Source organism: Mytilus trossulus, unplaced genomic scaffold, assembly GCF_036588685.1.
Source record: "Mytilus trossulus isolate FHL-02 unplaced genomic scaffold, PNRI_Mtr1.1.1.hap1 h1tg000247l__unscaffolded, whole genome shotgun sequence".
NCBI classification, from domain to species: Eukaryota; Metazoa; Mollusca; class Bivalvia; order Mytilida; family Mytilidae; genus Mytilus; species Mytilus trossulus.
The window spans coordinates 2,166,617-2,186,726 of record NW_026963318.1 but is presented as its reverse complement, the minus strand read 5'-3'; the positions used below and the strand labels follow the sequence as shown (position 1 = coordinate 2,186,726).

Here is a 20,110-nt window from a genome sequence, read left to right as displayed (position 1 = left end):
AGATGTTTGCGCGTAATATAAAGAAAACTGCACATCATATAAGGATATGTGCACATCATATACGGATCTTTGCACATCATATACGGATCTTTGCACATAATATAAGTACATTTGCACATCATATAATAATGTTTTCACATCATATAAGAATGTTTGCACATCATATAAGTATATTTGCACATCATATAAGTATACTTGCACATCATATAAGTATATATGCACATCATATAAGTATGTTCGCACATCATATAAGGATATTTGCACATCATATAAGGATATTTGCACATCATATAAAGATATTTGCACATCATATAAAGGTGTTTGCACATCATATATTGACAAGTGCACATCATATAAACTTAAAAGCACAGCATATAAAGGTTAATGCACATCAGATAAAGGTAAATGCACATCATATAATGAAAATGGTCATAACAAGACAGTGCTGGCGTTCCATAATTTACGTTTGTTTTCGTATTAAATTCATGTATATCTTTTATCATATTTAATAACGTATTTATTAGTATTCCGTAAAAACTTTAACTTTTATTTTGCGTTAATTGTTTTCTATATAAGAGTCATCCTCCCTCTCTTTACATATAGGTTCTAAAATACAATTCAATCTGTCATACAAATCTCTACATATATTTTCAATTAAATAAATGTGTTAGGATGGTCATATGACCATCGTAGTTAGGACTGTCCTAAGACAGCTTTGTTTTACATCCTAAGACATGTCTCAGACACGTCCTAAGGCCATCCTAAATAATGTCCTAAGACCTATCTTAGGACATATCCTAGGATACGTTCATTAACAAGGCCCCAGACTTGTTCTACTAACATAAATGTACTTAATTAAATAGAATATCAATAAACGTATGTCGGAAATAAAAGCATATGTAACTTTACTTTTTCTGCATTTCTAAAGCTTAAAAGGTACATAATGACATGATGATTAGTAACCGTGGAAAAAAACACACATTGCTTGCACTTTTGATCAATAAAATGCGTAAAAATTGATTTATATAAAATGCAATTGGAGAACAAAATGAACTCCACGAACAGGGAATCAATTTCAATTCATCAATGCTAACCCTTTAAATATGTGTTTAATTTATAGGTGTAAGTTTTGTTGAATTCTAAAGGTTCGTTTGTTCGACTATTATGTGTGCAAATAATTCATCTACTTCTTAATCAGTCATCGAAACTTTTCGAAAATCGTCTATATCTGATGTATTGACCTAATCTTATTATTTTTATTTCTAAATCAGAAAGATCTTGGGATTACTTATCGCTAAACACAGGAAAGCCCTTATAATTAGCACGCTCTAGCTGAACGCTAACAGTTCGAAAAGCCAATTAAAGAAACACGAGAATATTAGAAACATATAGACTAAAATCTCCAAATGATAGTGTAGACAACGAAAGCAAAACATGGAATGTGCAAATGAAATTAGAGAATCGGATATACCTTTTGGAGATCTAATTACAGTTTTTCTAGATAAGTATAAAAAAGGGGGACGAGTTCCGTATAGCGCCACACCTTACGGTACAAATACAATAACACCTTACTAGTATATAACAATTTATTCTATCTAGTGTCTCAGAAAACCAATTAAAAAATTGTGGGTTTTAGGTACGAAGCAACGTAATTCGACGACAAAAAGATATAAGTTATAAAAAACACATCTTAAAATTTGGATAATCTGGTTTGATGCAGAATTCGTTTCATTCAAAGAAATACCTAGTAGAATTTACTAGTTACATAAGTATACTAACTGTCCATGGGATTACTAGTGGTTCTAGTAAAACTTATAAAGTAGAGAAGTAAACTAACTGTCAATGGGATTACTAGCGGTTCTAGTAAAACTTATAAAGTAGAAAGTAAACTAACTGTCCATGGGATTACTAGTGGTTCTAGTAAAACTTATACAGTAGAAAGTAAACTAACTGTCCATGGGATTCCTAGTGGTTCTAGTAAAACTTATACAGTAGAAAGTAAACTAACTGTCCATGGGATTCCTAGTGGTTCTAGTAAAATTTATAAAGTAGAAAGTAAACTAACTGTCCATGGGATTCCTAATGGTTCTAGTAAAACTGATACAGTAGAAAGTAAACTAAAAGAGGGACGGAAGATACCAAAGGGATAGTCAAACTCATAAATCTAAAACAAACTGACAACGCCATGGCTAAAAACGAAAAAGACAAACAGAAAAACAATAGTACACATGACACAACATAGAAAACTAAAGAATAAACAACACAAGTTCCTCCAAAAACTAGGAGTGATCTCAGGTGCTCCGGAAGGGTAAGCAGATCCTGCTCCACATGTGCTACCCGTCGTGTTGCTTATGTGATTACAAATCCGGTAAATAGTCTAATTCGGTAGGTCACATTCATGAAAGGGAAGGGGATTGTAGTTACGACGTAAGGAACATATCCGAAATCATTTGTGAAATGGTTATTCCATAACGGTCAACCAACTCGTGATGGCGTCCGTAAAATTTACGTAGGGATGATTTCAACTTCACCATTTGGAACTCTTGGTTTAATAGCTTCCTTGTAAGCAGCAACTGCCCATGGGATTCCTAAAGTAGAAAGTAAACTAACTGTCCATGGGATTCCTTGTGGTTATAGTAAAACTTATAAAGTAGAAAGTACACTAACTGTCCATGGGATTACTAGTGGTTCTAGTAAAACTTATAAAGTAGAAAGTAAACTAACTGTCCATGGGATTACTAGTGGTTATAGTAAAACTTATAAAGTAGAAAGTAAACTAACTGTCCATGGGATTCATTGTGGTTATAGTAAAACTTATAAAGTAGAAAGTAAACTAACTGTCCATGGGATTACTAGTGGTTCTAGTAAAACTTATAAAGTAGAAAGTAAACTAACTGTCCATGGGATTACTAGTGGTTCTAGTAAAACTTATAAAGTAGAAAGTAAACTAACTGTCCATGGGATTACTAGTGGTTCTAGTAAAACTTATAAAGTAGAAAGTAAACTAACTGTCCATGGGATTACTAGTGGTTCTAGTAAAACTGATACAGTAGAATGTAAACTAACTGTCCATGGGATTACTAGTGGTTCTAGTAAAACTTATAAAGTAGAAAGTAAACTAACTGTCCATGGGATTACTAGTGGTTCTAGTAAAACTGATACAGTAGAATGTAAACTAACTGTCCATGGGATTACTAGTGGTTCTAGTAAAACTTATAAAGTAGAAAGTAAACTAACTGTCCATGGGATTACTAGTGGTTCTAGTAAAACTTTTAAAGTAGAAAGTAAACTAACTGTCCATGGGATTACTAGTGGTTCTAGTAAAACTGGTACAGTAGAATGTAAACTAACTGTCCATGGGATTACTAGTGGTTCTAGTAAAACTTATAAAGTAGAAAGTAAACTAACTGTCCATGGGATTACTAGTGGTTCTAGTAAAACTTATAAAGTAGAAAGTAAACTAACTGTCCATGGGATTACTAGTGGTTCTAGTAAAACTTATAAAGTAGAAAGTAAACTAACCAGAAGGACAAGTAAATTAACTAGAAAGACCAGTAATTTTAACTAAAAAGACTACTAGTAAGTTGACAAATTTGGAATTATTATCATTAATGTAGACCTTTGAAATGATAATAGTACAATGGAATTTAATGAGTGGAAAATAAGGAGTTGATTCCGGAATAAAATTAATTTAAAACGATTTGCATGACTTTTTGTGTGTATTCATTTTCATTTTTACAATTGTGTTTATTAAATCATAAAAGTTGTAAACTAATATTTTATTCACTAACCTACTGATGAATTAGGTTACATAATACTATATAATACTATATAGTTATACCATTAATTTTTTGGTAAATTTATCCAAGGGATATTTCGTGGCGGTAAGTTTTTATGGGTGGAGGAAGCCGGAGTGCCCGGAGAAAACCACCGACCTTCGATAGGAAAACTGACAATCCTAGTCAATTAAGATTGGAGTCGAGTGCACCCAAACGAGAGGGGTCGAACTCAACATCTCAGTGTTGACTGGCTAGTGATTACGGTAGTAGAACTACTTAGACCACTTGACCACCGAGGCCCCTAATAAGTTAAAAGCTGTAAACTAAGTAAATTGTTAGAGCATACAATACAAAATTTGTTACGTTAAAAAAATATAAGGCAGCACCTTGTAGAAATTGTCTTATAGTATGAGGGTCTGGGTGGGTTTTACAGAATAGAGAATAATGTGCAAAAGGTGCAGAATAAAAAATGGAGAAAAAAGGCCAGAAAAAAGGCCAAAAAAAAGGAATAGAGAACAATGGGGTGCAACAAAAAAAAATAAAGAATAGCGAAAAACGACTGAAAATTAAAGAACAAAGCAATGAAGGAACCACCATCCCCCCTTTCCCTCAATCTAGACCCTCGGAGTATTGATGGCTTTGTTAAGGATACACCTGACTATTACAAGAATATTGTGAAGAAAGAAGCACTTTTAAACCTCTTCTTGTTCTATGTAAATATGAATGAATGGGTTTTTGCTTTCCTCGTCCATTTTATTTTAATCCTTTGTATAATAATCCAAAAAGAAATTTAACGTATATTTTTTTTCCCAACACAATTAGATTGACGAATTCTTAACCTTAATTAACTTAAACTAAATACCGGACGAATTGTCAAGGGAAGTGGTCTACATAAAAAACGTTCATTGACCTGGACGTAAATAAACTAAAGTTATCACTCCAACTGTCAACAGTGACAGCGTGTGTCGCCTTGAATATATACAAATTTATGCATTTTTGTATTTTTTTTAAGCTGATAAAAGCTATATTTGACCGAAAAAAAAATATTTGTCTACAAATTTAATTGTCAAACCTTGGCCTTGGAGAGTATTGTCTACCTGTAAACATACATTGCGTAACAGATTTCGAGACGTATACTTACTAATACAAATAAAGAGATGTGGTATGATTGTCAATGAAACAGCTTTACACCAGAATCCAAAAAATATAGTTCACCGTTCAACCTTTAACAATGAACAAAACTCATACCGTATAGTCAGCTATGACAAGCATCGACAAGAAAAAATGTGAATTGTTTAAATAATTCTAACGGGTACGAAAACGTATTTATAACAAAACATTTACTCAGTCACAAATTACAAAATTAATTAGATTGTCTAAAATAAGATTTTGTTTTGTTTCCATTATCGTACATCCCTAATATACCTGATAGCTGGTACAAATTCAACTTATTTTTACCCGATTCCGATAATATTTCAGAGATGCACAAGTAATCAGTACAACGATTAAAGTACCTTTACACCGATTGTTTGCAAAAAGTGTATACATTATGTGTATAATACGCACTAAATTCTATAAAAACTTCACATCACTTCGATTGAGTTTGGAATACGCTGCTGTTTGATGCTATCCCACAATTTAGTGTTGCGATACCCTTATCCAATCAGATATAAAAGCTGCTTGTTTTACGCTTGTTTATACGGACAGCATTTAACGTAGCAAACAGTGAGCAAGGACCCACAGGTTATTGCAATAGTTCTCCCAAAATCACACTCTTTTACTTAATGCTCGATCACGTGGTTTATATCATATGTGATTGTTTTGATGCCTTCGTTTTTAAGTGAGAGAGTCAGACTAATTGGTTGGTCAAGAAGTATTCAAATAGTCAAATGCACGTGGCTAAGTACTTACATAACCCAAAAAGGCAAAAACAGACGTGGATGTGTACCTATAGATCCAACACAGAGAATGCAAATAGATACCAAATTCGCAAAATGTGCTATAGAGTTGAAGATGTTAATTCAGATTCTACACTCTTTTAATGGAGAGGGCTTTAATAGTGGCCCATGTGAAATAGATTTGGAACTGCTTGTTGTTAAACAGAGAATACAGAAAATATAAGAAAAAAAATTTGGAATTTCATCACAGTATATTTTCACATCGACTTTAAGGTATCTCTTTTTTGTTTTGTTTGTATGTGTAACTATTGATTCCTCCTTTCTTTTATATGCATGAACATTGATTGATTGATAGGTGTTGCTTTACGCCGCTTCAGAACATATGGTTATATCTAGGCGAATGTGAGTTTTGATTTCCGAGAACATATTAAAAACTGTAAATTTAAAGCAGGTTCAATTATTTTGTCTTTACTGATTTTGTAACAAATAAACTATGAACATAGTGAATAAACAACATGGATTGAATTTGTACTAAAATGGAAAAGTACACATTGTAATTAATTTTCCTTTCATTGTAATATTTCATTAAGAAATGACACCGCCATGTCAGTATGACATATTTTTTATTTTGTTGTTAGCTTGTAAACACTGTTAAAACAATACAGCTGCATGTCTGTAATGTTGTATTGCTAGTGTGTGCGCTCCATAGTTTGTGTGAACTGTCACATACAGTTTAGGAACCAGTTTGATACATATGTAACGACCAGCCGATTTATTAGATGTGCCATTTTTAATAGTTTTTTTTATATCAAATGTCAAATGTCATGTGCTGGTTTAATTTGCAATATAAAGCAAATAAAAAATGTACTTGATTTTAAAGTACATTTACAAAGTCTATCAGTGTCTATTTCACTGACGACCATGAGGGGGAAAACCAAAAACCATACACATTTGAGTGTAATTCTGTTTTTGTATATGCACCGAAATGATTTCAGAATAATACCATTATAAATGTTGGATATCCAAAGTCAACCATAAAGTGTTTGATGTGCGCTTTTAAAATCAGTATACCCAGTATGAACTAGGTTTTTGGAAGTGTATGTCAAAAGTTGGGATATTTAATATACATCCTGTACAATCAAACGAGCAACAATGAACAAACTTTAAGGTCCTCATAAATATGGCAAGTGCAAGTCCACATACATAGTATTTTCAAAATTGTCTCCTGTTTAACAATTGATTATTGCATATTCCCATGCAAATGAACTCGTGTTAACTTATTGTTAATAGGAATACATATTCCTAAATGGACCCTTCTTTTTATCTCCGGAAATGATTTCATAGCCCAAAAGGAGTTAGTACACGTCTGCAATACACAGCACACGTGCAACACGCGTATTTAATCTTGCAGACAAAGACGTGACTTTTGTGCTATTCAATCCACCATTATTCAGTAAATAGCGAATTTTACTGCTCATTTGAATTTAGTTATTACAAAAATACAGCTAACGAATTCAATCTCCTTTCCATCTTATATGGGTGGTTTTTTTTTCACGTGTAAGGTTCATTTCACCGGTCAAAGTGGCTCGCTGACCGGTCCTCTAATGGTAATTTAAAACTTCTAAGGTGTGTTATTTTTAATACAGTTTTTTTGAGTGACATCTAAAAGGGTAATGACGAATTGCGCACTCAAGTGAGTAAAGGGTGGATCCACAATGAACATATATGTAGCATGCTGAAATGCATGAACTGAGATGAATCGAACTATCATTGCTTATTATCACTAAATACTTGGTGGATCGTTGTCTGAATGACAACCTTACCACATCTTCTCATTTTAAGATAACGCTGACCATGTCCTTACGTTAAATAAATCTTAAAATCAGTGATGTGCTTATTAAAGACAGTTTCGTCAATAACCCTTAAAAGCATTCATATGAAAAAGAAGTCGAATAATCCGTGTGACTTAGAAGCTAACAAAAATTTATAAAAATAGTCTTTCTCAAACTTTCCAGTGACTTTTAAGAGTAACGTCCCATTGTAACAAATATGTCTCCACTCTAACTTTTCCCAATTTATAAGGTCTCATTGCTTTGCCTCTTCTTTGTCAACAACGTAAAACAAATCAAATGATTCAAATAACTCGTTTTCTAAATGTCATTTTTATTCGTACTGAAATTTATATTTACTATCTTTCATTTTTTCCTTGAACAGAGTTTCATATCGTTCATTTTGAGCAACGGTGTAATAATTCTTCCAATCACCTATCTCACCTATAAATAAAAAAACAACATTATATACTTTGTTGAGATTTTCATAAATAAGCAGAATTTTCGTTCTTCGAGGCTCTTCAACTTCGTATTTAATTTTATATGGCTTTTAATTTATTTTTTAATTTCGAGTGATTGATGGGAATTCGTTTTTGGTTGAAAAACGCGCCTTTTATTGTAGTAATTATTCTATTCTATATAATTTTCTGTTTTTTGTTTGTTTTTAATCTATTCATTATATTGGCAATTATTTTCTCTTATATAAACCCACACCAGACCCCCATGAGACATTATATAAAGTAAATTTTACACCCGCAGTGTTTTCAAATTAAAATGCTTTTAAAAGATTTTATCCATATAGCATGTTACAAGGTTAATTTCATCGAAAAATGATCATGCCAATTCGACGATTTAAGCAATTTCAATATGAATGCTTAAGTTAGTCACAAATATGATAATAAACTCATCATAGATACCAGGATTAAATTTTTACATTTACGCCAGACCCGCGTTTCATCTACAAAAGACTCATCAGTGACACTCGAATCCAAAAATGTTTGAAAGGCCAAATATAGTACGAAGTTGAAGAGCATTGAGGACCAAAAATTCTTAAAAGTTTTGAGAAACCCGTCATATTATTGAGTGATTGTATCAAGTAAAGTTGCTAAATTCTTGTATTTCAGTGATTGTATTTGTTGTTGTTGTATTAGTAAAGCACAAATCAGGTTAGTTCTTTCGTTTAGTGTAATAATAAATTATAGTAAAGTGTTTTGCAATTGTTGTAAGCCAATCAAAAGTACGGATTATAATGAAACATACTGTCAATAGTTATCAAAAGAACCAGGATTACAATTTTATACGCCAGACGCGCGTTTCGTCTACGTAAGACTCATCAGTGACGCTCATATCAAAATAGTTAAAAAGCCAAATAAATACAAAGTTGAAATGTAATTTAATTATGCATGATCTCTTGGTTTCAAAGGACGAAATATTCTGTTTTTTACGAATGTAAATGCTGAAATGTGCCTTTGGTGCTCGAAATTGTAAAGAATTATTTTCATTTAAAAAAACAAGTAAATTAACTTTAACTGTATTTGTGTTCTTTTAAGAAATCCCATGGTTAACTGGGAACATGAGTAATACACTAACCTTTTCTATAAATAAAACCTTGCCCATCATTTGATACGAATTTTGTCCCATCCATTTTGTTCTTCTGCATGTTGTCAAAAGTTGTTGCCTTTTTCTGCTTGTTCTATTCCAAGTTCATAATCAAACCATGACCCATACGGTACTTCAAAAAAAATTGAAATCTTTGTTTATGTTTCGAAATTGATAATTAATTTGCATTATGTCGCGTTAAAAGAATGATTTTTCAAATATTTTATTTTATAATGTCCATCAAAAATATATCATATATATTGTCTTACATTTGACGGATTAGTTATGAAAAAAATTTGCCGCACATGAAATTAGATATCAGTGATTGCATATTTGTTGATCAAAACGCTTCTTAAATATCATACGGTAGCGGACAAATCAGGAGAGAATCACAAATTGGTTCTATAATATTTTGGATCCGTTTATTATAAGGCAATTAAATCAATCACGAGTTATTATGATACTGCTGAAAAAAAACCACATTTATTATATATCAAAATAGATAATTTTATATAATTGTCTAAGTTAACAAAAGAAAACTGATGACATTAAAAAAGACAAAACATTCTAATTGTAAATGTCAATATATGTAGCTATAGGCCAAAAGCCAGACATACAAAAACAATATGGTTTTGCGAATTCAAAAACAAAAACAATCCACGAACTAGATGTCAAGTAGCATACACAAATTAAGGTTTGTTCAAATGCCAGCTCATTTACATGTAGCTCTAAGTCAATTGGCATACCAAAAGCATATAAAAAACTACATTGGCAAGTTGAAGTTGAAATGACTTTGAACTCGAAATTGGTGTATATATGTGCAACTATATACGAACGAATCTTACATTTTCCCGTCATCCAGATTTCAAAGTACTCATCCCATGGTATATCTAAATTTGTTACCATACCGTATAGCGGGTTATTTTCGCGGGTGTAAAATTTCGCGATTTTCATTGAACAAGGTATGCGAAATATTTTGGCGGTTATTATTTTGGCGTATTAAAAACTTGTATCCATACCTTTGTATGTACACCTTTAATTTGGCGGAACTTATTTTGGCGATTTTGTTCTATCCGCGAAAATAAGCGAAAATTTGCACCCCGCGAAAATAACCCGCTATACGGTATCTTTCCTTACGTGGTTATGGTCTGAAACGCTGACATCTTTAGGATTCCTTATCATGTGAACTATTTTCCCGCCTATTGCAATATGACGTGTTGGTATATATTGGAACTGCACATGCGTGTCGAGAATTCTAGGAGATAGAAGTGCATCAAGCACGGTTAAGTCTGGTATTGCTTCCAGCATCCTTTAACCCTTTGTCTCTTTAACTAATTCTGTTGTATTACTTATAATCAATGCCAATATTTCATATAGCCAATGTGTGCCTGCAATATAGAGATGTACATATTGTCTGAATTGCCTCTTTTTCATTTTCGACAGTTCGTTTCTCTTTGCTGTTATTGCATACTCTGCTTTAATTACATACTATTTATGCAATGAACGTTAAAAGTTATTAATATGCAAATATGGGATTTGTTCCTTGCCAAATTAAAAGGATCTCAGTAAATTAAAAAAAGCCAACACTCCCTTTCAATCCTTATCCCGTCATATGTGATAGACTTGTTTTAAGACAACGGACCATATTATATAAATAACACATATCTGAGAGCGTGATAAAGCAGAATGTTACCCCGAGAAAACATTGTCAACCGCGGCGAACCAAGGTTGACAATGCTTTTTTCTAGGGATACCAATCTGCTCTATCACCCTCTCAACTATGTGTTCTTTTATTTATCATACTGCATATCCTATCATTATTGTTTTTACGGATTAATTTCATTTCAAAAGAAATTTCTAAGACGGCACGTACATAACAACGTTACGAATATTCTAAAAAACAACAAAAGTGAGGCATATTTGTTTTGTATTTTGGCAGTCAAATAAAAAAAATTGAGCCAAAACGTAGAACTTAAGCATTGTATCTAATTACTTGATGTTAATTCAATTCATTGTCCTTTGAATTATCGATTTTTGATTGGTCTTGACGAGAGAGTGACATCCAAAAAAAATATCACCCCCCTCATCCATGTGATAGAATAAATAAACAATCTCGTATTAGCCAATCAAAATATGGCATTTTAACGTGAAGTATAATAAAATCAATTTCTCATAATTTTTCAACTTATTAAATTTGCACTTGGTCGAAACCGCAACCAGTCGACTAATAATCTTTGATGGTATCATCGATACTGTAGTCAGTACTTCGTATGTATTTAGAAATTATAAAGAAACTATAAGGTTTCAACTTCCTCAGGCAAAGTTGGATAGATTTGGCTATTTTAGGTCATTCTTTTTCATATAGTTCGTCAACTGTTAGGTTTGTATACAGTCTTGGTTTCCAAAATTTTGATTTGAGCCTTTCTGGTAAAGGTAAATCCAGAAAAGCGCATCGGACGCATGACACTTATAAAGTGTTATTTTCATTTCTTGGAAGCGTTTATGAATTGTTAATATGTTTCAAATCGTGAATAATATAGTTAAAATCTCAAACTACACACCTGGAGCTGAGATACAGTGAATTTAAAATCATGTTGAAAATGGCCCTGCTTTAAAATGAATTCGGGGGTTTTTGATTCTACCTCTTTAGTTTGTTTACAGTGTGGTCATACCTATTATACATGTACCTGATTTTGAATGAGTGCATATTAATATATCTGTTTCTCGTGACCGAAAGTTCTTTATTTCCTGTAAAGTCTGTTCCGCTCCTTTCATTCGAAAAGTTAGAAAGGATGGGTAAGGTATCTCTTCATACTCTGGCCATGGAACAGGAGGCAATGACTTCATTTGCCCCATAGCCTTGATCATTTCGGGTGGTATGTCCATTTTGTGTAATCAGTTTCGCTAAAACAAATTAATAATCAAACTTTACATTGAATACAATGTAAACGAAACCTCATTTAAGAAGTCAAATCTAACTAGATTTGCGATTGCAAGCAATAGCGGATGGCACCCATTCCCTATTGCCAGATGAGCGGTAGCCATGGTAACGGCGGCCATTTTGGAAATTCCAAACTCAAAAGTCAAGTCTACATTAGCTAAGGAACATTTGTTATAAGTTTAAATAAATTTGAAGCATTTTGAAGTTTTTCGTATTTTTGCTGTTTCCATGGTAACAGCGGCCATTTTGAAAAATCCAAAGTCAACCTGCTCCTGCAATTTGTTCTAACCATAATTATATACCATCATTTAACATAAAATGTCTCTGGAATAAATTTAACATAGATGTTCTGGAATGTTCTATGTTAAACATTTGGCCTGTTTCCATGGCAATGGCAGCCATTTCGGAATTTCTAAGTATTGTTGGTACCTTGGGGCCCCACCACCAACATTTGCAAAAAGTTTCATAAGGTTGTCTCTTATAACGAAAGAGTTACAATTTTTATTTTTTTTTACATTTTTTGAGTTTCCATGGTAACCGCGGCCATCTTGCACATTCCAAAGTCAGGTGCACAACTTCACATGGTGGACAACATTATAGCATAGTTCCATCAAGATTGGTCCATCCAATTCCGAGAACTGTCTTGGACAAAAAGTGTGGAAGAATAAAAATAATAACTAGAATTGCCATTGCAAGCAATAGCGGATGTCACCCTGGTCCACCAATTGCCAGTAAACAGCAGCCATGGTAACGGCAGCCATTTTGGAATTTCCAAAGTTGAAAGCCGCAAGTTAACAAGTTAACATTTCTGAAACGTTTCATACAGATTTGAAGAATTTTCAAAATTTTGCTTTTTCTGCACAGTTTCCATGGCAACATTTGAAAATTCCAAAGTCATACTGCTGCTTTATATTGTGCTCGCCATAATATAATACCATTATATAACATTTAATGGTCGTAGATTTACTTTAACACCAATGTTCTAGAATGTTCTATTACATTTTTACATTCTTTCTGTTTCCTTGACAACGGCAGCCATGTTGGATATGCCAACCCTCGACTGCACTTCTGCACATGGTCTTTAACATTTTGGTTAAGTTCCATAACAATTGGTCCATCCTATTCTCAGAAATAGTCTGGACAAAAAAGTGTGGAATAATAATAAAAAAAAGAATCGTACAATAACAATATGTCACCCGACCTCAGTCAGGGTGACATAACTAGAATTGCCATTGCAAGCAATAGCGGATGGCACCCTTCCCCTATTGCCAGGTGAGCGGTAGCCATGGTAACGGCGGCCATTTTGGAAATTCCAAACTTAAAAGTCAAGTCTACATTAGCTGAGCAACATTTGTGATAAGTTTCAATAATTTCCTTATTGCCAGGTGAGCGGCAGTCATTTTGAAACTTTAAAATATTTTGAAGTGTTTGGTATTTTTGATGTTTCCATGGTAACGGCGGCCATTTTGGAAATTCCAAACTCAAAAGTCAAGTCTACATTAGCTGAGCAACATTTGTTAGAAGTTTCAATAAATTTGAAGCATTTTGAAGTTTTTTGTATTTTTGCTGTTTCCATGGTAACGGCGGCCATTTTGAATATTCCAAAGTCAAACCCCCGCTGCAATTTGTTCCCTCCACAATCATATACCATTTAATGTCTCTAGAATAAATTAAACATTGATGTTCTAGAATGTTCTGTGAAAATTCAAAGTTTTGACCTTTTTGCATTGTTTCCATGGTAACAAGAGCGATTTTGGAAATTCCAACGCCAAATTCCACATCTTCCAATGTTGCTCATCGTTACTGTGAAGTTTCATTAAGTTTGGAACATTTTGAGATTTTTGATTTTTTTGGAGTAGTTTCCATGGCAACATAGTAGTTCCAATGAGTGCCAAAATCATCCAACACCTGTATATAGTGGGCACCTACATTGTATTAAAATATAATGATTCTGAGTTAAATAGTATCCAAATAGTTCACCAAAACAAAAAACTGGATTTTTTCACATTTGTTCTGTTTCCATGGTAACGGCGGCCATTTTTTACCATTCCACTGTCTCTTGCACAACTTAACATGGCGGTTCATATTATGGTATAGTTCCATCAACATTGGTATGACCAGTTATGAGAAATAGTATGGACAAAATGTGTGGAAGAATAAAAATAATAATAACTAGATTTGCGATTGCAAGCAATAGCGGATGGCACCCTTCCCCTATTGCCAGGTGAGCGGTAGCCATGGTAACGGCGGCCATTTTGGAAATTCCAAACTCAAAAGTCAAGTCTACATTAGCTGAGCAACATTTGTTATAAGTTTCAATAAATTTGAAGCATTTTGATTTTTTTTGTATTTTTGCTGTTTCCATGGTAACGGCGGCCATTTTGAATATTCCAAAGTCAAACCCCGGCTGCAATTTTTTCCCTCCACAATCATATACCATTTAATGTCTCTAGAATAAATTAAACATTGAAGTTCTAGAATGTTCTGTGAAAATTCAAAGTTTTGACCTTTTTGCATTGTTTCCATGGTAACAACAGATATTTTGGAAATTCCAACGCCAAATTCCACATCTTCCAATGTTGCTCATCGTTACTGTGAAGTTTCATTAAGTTTGGAACATTTTGAGATTTTTGAATTTTTTGGAGTAGTATCCATGGCAACACAGTAATTCCAATGAGTGCCAAAATCATCCAACACCTGTATATAGTGGGCACCTACATTGTATTAAAATATAATGATTCTGTGTTAAATAGTATCCAAATAGTTCACCAAAACAAAAAACAGTATTTTTTCACATTTGTTTCGTTTCCATGGCAACGGCAGCAATCTTGATGGTGCCATACCCCGATTGCACAATTTCATATAGTGGTCCTCATTATGGTATAGTTCCATCAATATTGTTCAAGCCAATTCTGAGAAATAGCATGGACAAAAAAGTGTGGAAGAATAAATATAATAATAAGAAAAAAAGAAACGAACAATAACAATATGTCACCCCAACTCCGTTGAGGGTGCCATAATAAAAAGAAAAAAAAGAAACGAACAATAACAATATGTCACCCCAACTCCGTTGAGGGTGCCATAAAAATAATAAGAAAAAAAAGAAACGAACAATAACAATATGTCACCCCAACTCCGTTGAGGGTGCCATAATTACTTGGTAATAATTCTGAATATTGACTTAATATCTGCATCTGTTAATATTGAGTATAGCGTGACGTAATATGGAACGGTCCAGGTATGCTCTCTGCGCCGGAGATTGCTTTCGATGATACTTTAACTGTGTATCATGAATAATGGAATGACACGGTGCTTTTTCTTTGTTCACCGTTTTGTATGAAATATAAAACAGATCTCGAGAAACCATCTAAGCTATGGGGACATATCTAGTTTCAAACGTTCTGATTGATGCAAGCGTTATGTACGACTAATTTATGTCTAATTTAAAACAGTTTAATACAGACACATTCTAAAATGGAACTATTTTGATAGTAAGTTTGATAAATAATGGGGGAAAGCATTTATGTTTGAGTACTTGTGTACACACAACAATACACTTAAGTTGTGTTATTTGACAGGTAGACAATTCAATCAATAATGTATAACAGTGAAACAGTTACTGTAGCCTTAACAGAAATATGTGGTTATTAAAATAAAAATTCATTATTTACTACACTACCGATATTATCTTATGGTTGTGGATTGTTATCTATTTCTTGCATAAAGTGAAAATTCTCGTTTCACACTGCACGAAGTGTCGTACGAAATTCTGCGTTAGAGTGATACGCTTATCCAGCATCACAAGCTATTACAACATTTCCATTTGGCTATTCGTTAGGTCATGATAACTTTCAAAGGTTTAGACGATGTTTATTTCGTCGAGGGCAACAGATATATGTGATTTCTCCAATAATATACAAAAAACAATTTTCACCTGGTAATCTTCTTTTTGTCAAATTCAATTAAATTCTTAATCGTTCATATTTTGTTTTTAATTTCGGGTATTTAAGTTGACAAAAAGGGCACAATGACGGGTTTCCAATGGAATGTTAGTCTTTTCAAAAAGTTTCAACATAGTACTTACATGAATGTCAAAGTTCGCTGTATGTTATCTTGTTTTTCGTCTCCTGACGTCAAATCTGTTGATAAGTTTTTCTGTAAAATATGGACCGTAGACCAACTTTACTTTATTCGCGGATACTTTATTTCGCGATAGGACCTTTCCATCCCATTTCTCGGTGTTATTTTCGCGATTCTCAAATTTTCTTGATGTTGTTTAAAAAGGAAAAAGCAAATTTACAATTAATTTACATACAGTGGCGACGATTTATATTCGCTTCATTTTTCTACTCGAGAAACTTTGCTAGTTAACAGTATATTTCACTTTATGTATAGCAATTCCACTTTATTACATAAATCAACGAGTTTTAAAAGAAACCGATAACTATAATACACATGAGTTTGCTAATTTTGACCGAACATACCTTGATTTTCTTGTTAAATATTAATAGTTCATGTTTATTCCCTTATTCCTAACATCTCCGAAAAACAGAAATAACCAAAAAGACAGTATTTCATCAGGTTGATGTTAAGAAAGAATACACATACCTTTGTGAAATAAGGTCAATCTTTTGAACCTCTAGCGTACAATATTCAGCACGTAATTTATAATGAAATTAAGGTATACATCTACACCAATTGTGACCTCGACGACAAGAAACGTGATTAGAATCCCACTAGTTATAAGACAGCATACTAAATCAGAATTATCTGCAACGCATTGAAGATCAAATTCTTTTAAAATTCATTTTTGCTTAAAATCAAACATCGAACAAGATGGTATCAATACATTTGTTTTAGAAAAGAAGGGGATCTAGACACGAATCTAGAGATATCATGGTAGGAAGCATGTTTCGCTTACCTGGCACTTTTCTACATAAGAATTGAATGCCTCTTTTTGTAAATTCATTGCTGTGTAAAATCGTTGACCGAAGTTCATTTTGTATGAAGCGCGGAAGTGTTTTATACAAAACATGTGCGCACGTTAAACGCTTTAAGCCTCGGTCACACCTTACCGGATAGCACGAACGGACGCCTAACGGATGAAAATAAAAGTTGTCCGTTGACAAAATTGTTATCCGTTGGGAGTCCGTTGATGTACTGACCGAATAAAATGGACGTGTAATGGATGCATAACGGACACACACCGGATATGCAACGTACGAGAAACGGACACGTACCGGACAGAACGGATGTCGAACGTAATCCAACGGACGAATAACGCATAAAACGGACTCCTAACGGAAGCGTACCGGATAAAACGGATGAACAAGATATACGAAAAAATCAAAGGCGACAATAATAATACATGTAAATCGCATAAATATTCAAAATGTTTCTTTGTAACTGGTTTTGGTTTGTTCTTCAAAATTCCGCCAAAGGGCAGTGTCTGGCATGAATAAGAACTGCTTGATTGTGAAGACGTGCCTATACTCTAAGATCGATTATGAATAATAAGAATTCATGAACCTTAAGAAATCTGACATACCAATAATTGGCATTTCTGACGTGATCCGTTCATCATCCGTTTTATCCGTCATACGTCCGGTAGAAGTCCGTTTCTCATCCGTTCAACATCCGTTTTATCCGTTAAACGTCCGGTAGAAGTCCGTTGGTGAATTTATCTTCCAGACCTCCAACGGATGTATAATGGACACGTAACGGATACAAAACGGAAACGAAACGGACGAGAACCGTACAAAACGGACGCCTAACGGACGTTCAACGGACATTTTATCCGTTGGACATCCGTTTAAAGACAGAACGGACGTCAACGGATAAAACGTATGCTTAACGGACATGCAACGGATATGGACGGACGTCGAACGGATAAGAACGGACGTCTAACGGACATGAACGGATTGAAAAAAAGTTATCCGTTAGGTGTCCGTTCGTGCTATCTGGTAAGGTGTGACCGAGGCTTTAACAACCCTAATAAATAAAAAAAAAAGAAGCATTCAATACTTACAATTACATGTTTTAGATATGATCATGAAAACATGATTTCTATCAATTTTTTATGCCCCACGTACGATAGTAGAGGGGCATTATGTTTTCTGGTCTGTGCGTCCGTTCGTCCGTCCGTCTGTCTGTCCGTCCGTTCGTTCGTCCGTCTGTCTGTCCGTTCGTTTGTCCGTCTGTTCGTCCGTCTGTCCCGCTTCAGGTTAAAGTTTTTGGTCAAGGTAGTTTTTGATGAAGTTGAAGTCCAATCAACTTGAAACTTAGTACACATGTTCCTTATGTATCATCTTTCTAATTTCAATGCCTAATTATATTTTTTATCCAATTTCATGGTCCATTGAACATGGAAAATGATAGTGCGAGTGGGGCATCCGTGTACTTTGGACACATTCTTGTTTATTTTAATTTACCTGACTGTGCACTTTATTATGGTACCTCGTGATATCACGAAGGTTAAATTTCATTGTGTAATGAATGTCAATTGCAGAGGGACGCAAGATTGCTGTTAGCCAATCAAAATTGCGTAGCATAATGAGAGATACATCCAATGTTATTATAATGCAATAAGAGCATTTGCGACACTGTGTTGGGAAAATTTGTTTTTCTGATCATATTTTACTTGACAGAGTTTCTGTCTATCCTGTATAGTTTACAATTAAGATGACAGGCAATTGGGAGAAAAGGTAAACGGTGTGATTAAAAGCACACACTCCTATTCGGTGTCAATTTACGATTCCAACCATATTCATATACAGAATATTGTGTTTTTGCCGTACGAAGGTTATAATATATACTATTTTATATAATAGATTTATCAAACACATAACTTTGGCAAACAAAAAGTTCCTATAAGGGGTTGGCAGATTATTTGACCGTTTTGAGCTTATTTGTAGATCTTTTTAATCTTGTTTTATAAACGCCAAAAGGGGTAAAATCGCTATTGATGGGCAATTACTGTAAATAGTCGGGTGGTGTCGACCTTGAAAATCTGCTCTAGTTGATGAATTAAATTTGGATATTTTATAAAATATTATAGTAAACGCACACAACTGTAATTTCAAGGCGGGCCCTAGCAATGGATTGCACGAAATCTGTTTGCTAGATGTCTACCATGCTATAAAGTTGCTCTAAACAAAACGCTTTGGGTAACAGTGTACCGGAAAAAATCTAACAAATGCTGTTTATTTGTTCGTCTTTACCTATCGTACACGATTTACTTATTGGTTTCAGTCAGATTTAGAGTTCTGTATTTAATTACACTGTTTTACGATAGTTGGCCTAAGGCAGATTTGGCATCATTTTTTGTATGGTATAATGTAAGCGTGCTGATCTCGAGAGTGCGAGGGTCGTGAGTTCGATCTCCTACGTATACTGGATCAGACCAAGGCTTTTAAACTGGTATTTGCTGCTTCCCTTCTAATCAAGCATCACTTATGACAAAGAGCAAATACTGGTCGGCTCAGAGTCAGAAAGCGGCAACACATGTCTGTCTAGTAAAACGAAGGTTAATATTCATATCATATCAATACGTTCTCGTTCTTAATATGCATTTAATTTGCCTTTTGACGTTCAACAACCATCTGATTATATATCTCAACATTTTTTACTCAATACACTTCAATTTCTTAGCCTTCCAACTGCGTTGCTTCGCGGTCATTGATCAGTCTTATACCAAGCGTATAAAAGTAACAAATCTGGTATCCTTGATGAATTTTTACAATTGGGTCCATGCCATGGTGTCAACATCAAAGTAGACAGTGATCATGTGCTGATCCGAAATATCATTGAAACGGTCTTTTCCACAGTCATTGACTTACTTGTTTATCCTCTTCATCCCAGGTGGTACATAAGGCCACAACCAACTGCCTCCACTTCTCACTGTCCTTAGCCATGTACTAGGCTTGGCCTCAAGGTTTAGCCCATTGCTTCTAATTATGCTGTTACAGTTCTTCGCCAGGTGATTCTAGGTCTCCCTGGTTTTCTTTTTCTGGGTGGTGTCCAATATAGAACTGTTTTAGGTGTGCGATGTTGTGGCATTCTCAG

General features: G+C 34.0%; 1 long non-coding RNA gene across 1 annotated transcript; it reads right to left on the bottom strand.

Moving 5' to 3' along the window:
• Positions 1-9,186: 9,186 nt before the first annotated feature.
• LOC134701569 (uncharacterized) lies at positions 9,187-12,078 on the bottom strand. Its single transcript, XR_010104145.1, has 3 exons — positions 11,793-12,078; positions 9,951-10,493; positions 9,187-9,238 (listed from the first exon to the last, which is right to left on the bottom strand). It is a non-coding gene; the product is annotated as an uncharacterized LOC134701569 (long non-coding RNA).
• Positions 12,079-20,110: the final 8,032 nt, after the last annotated feature.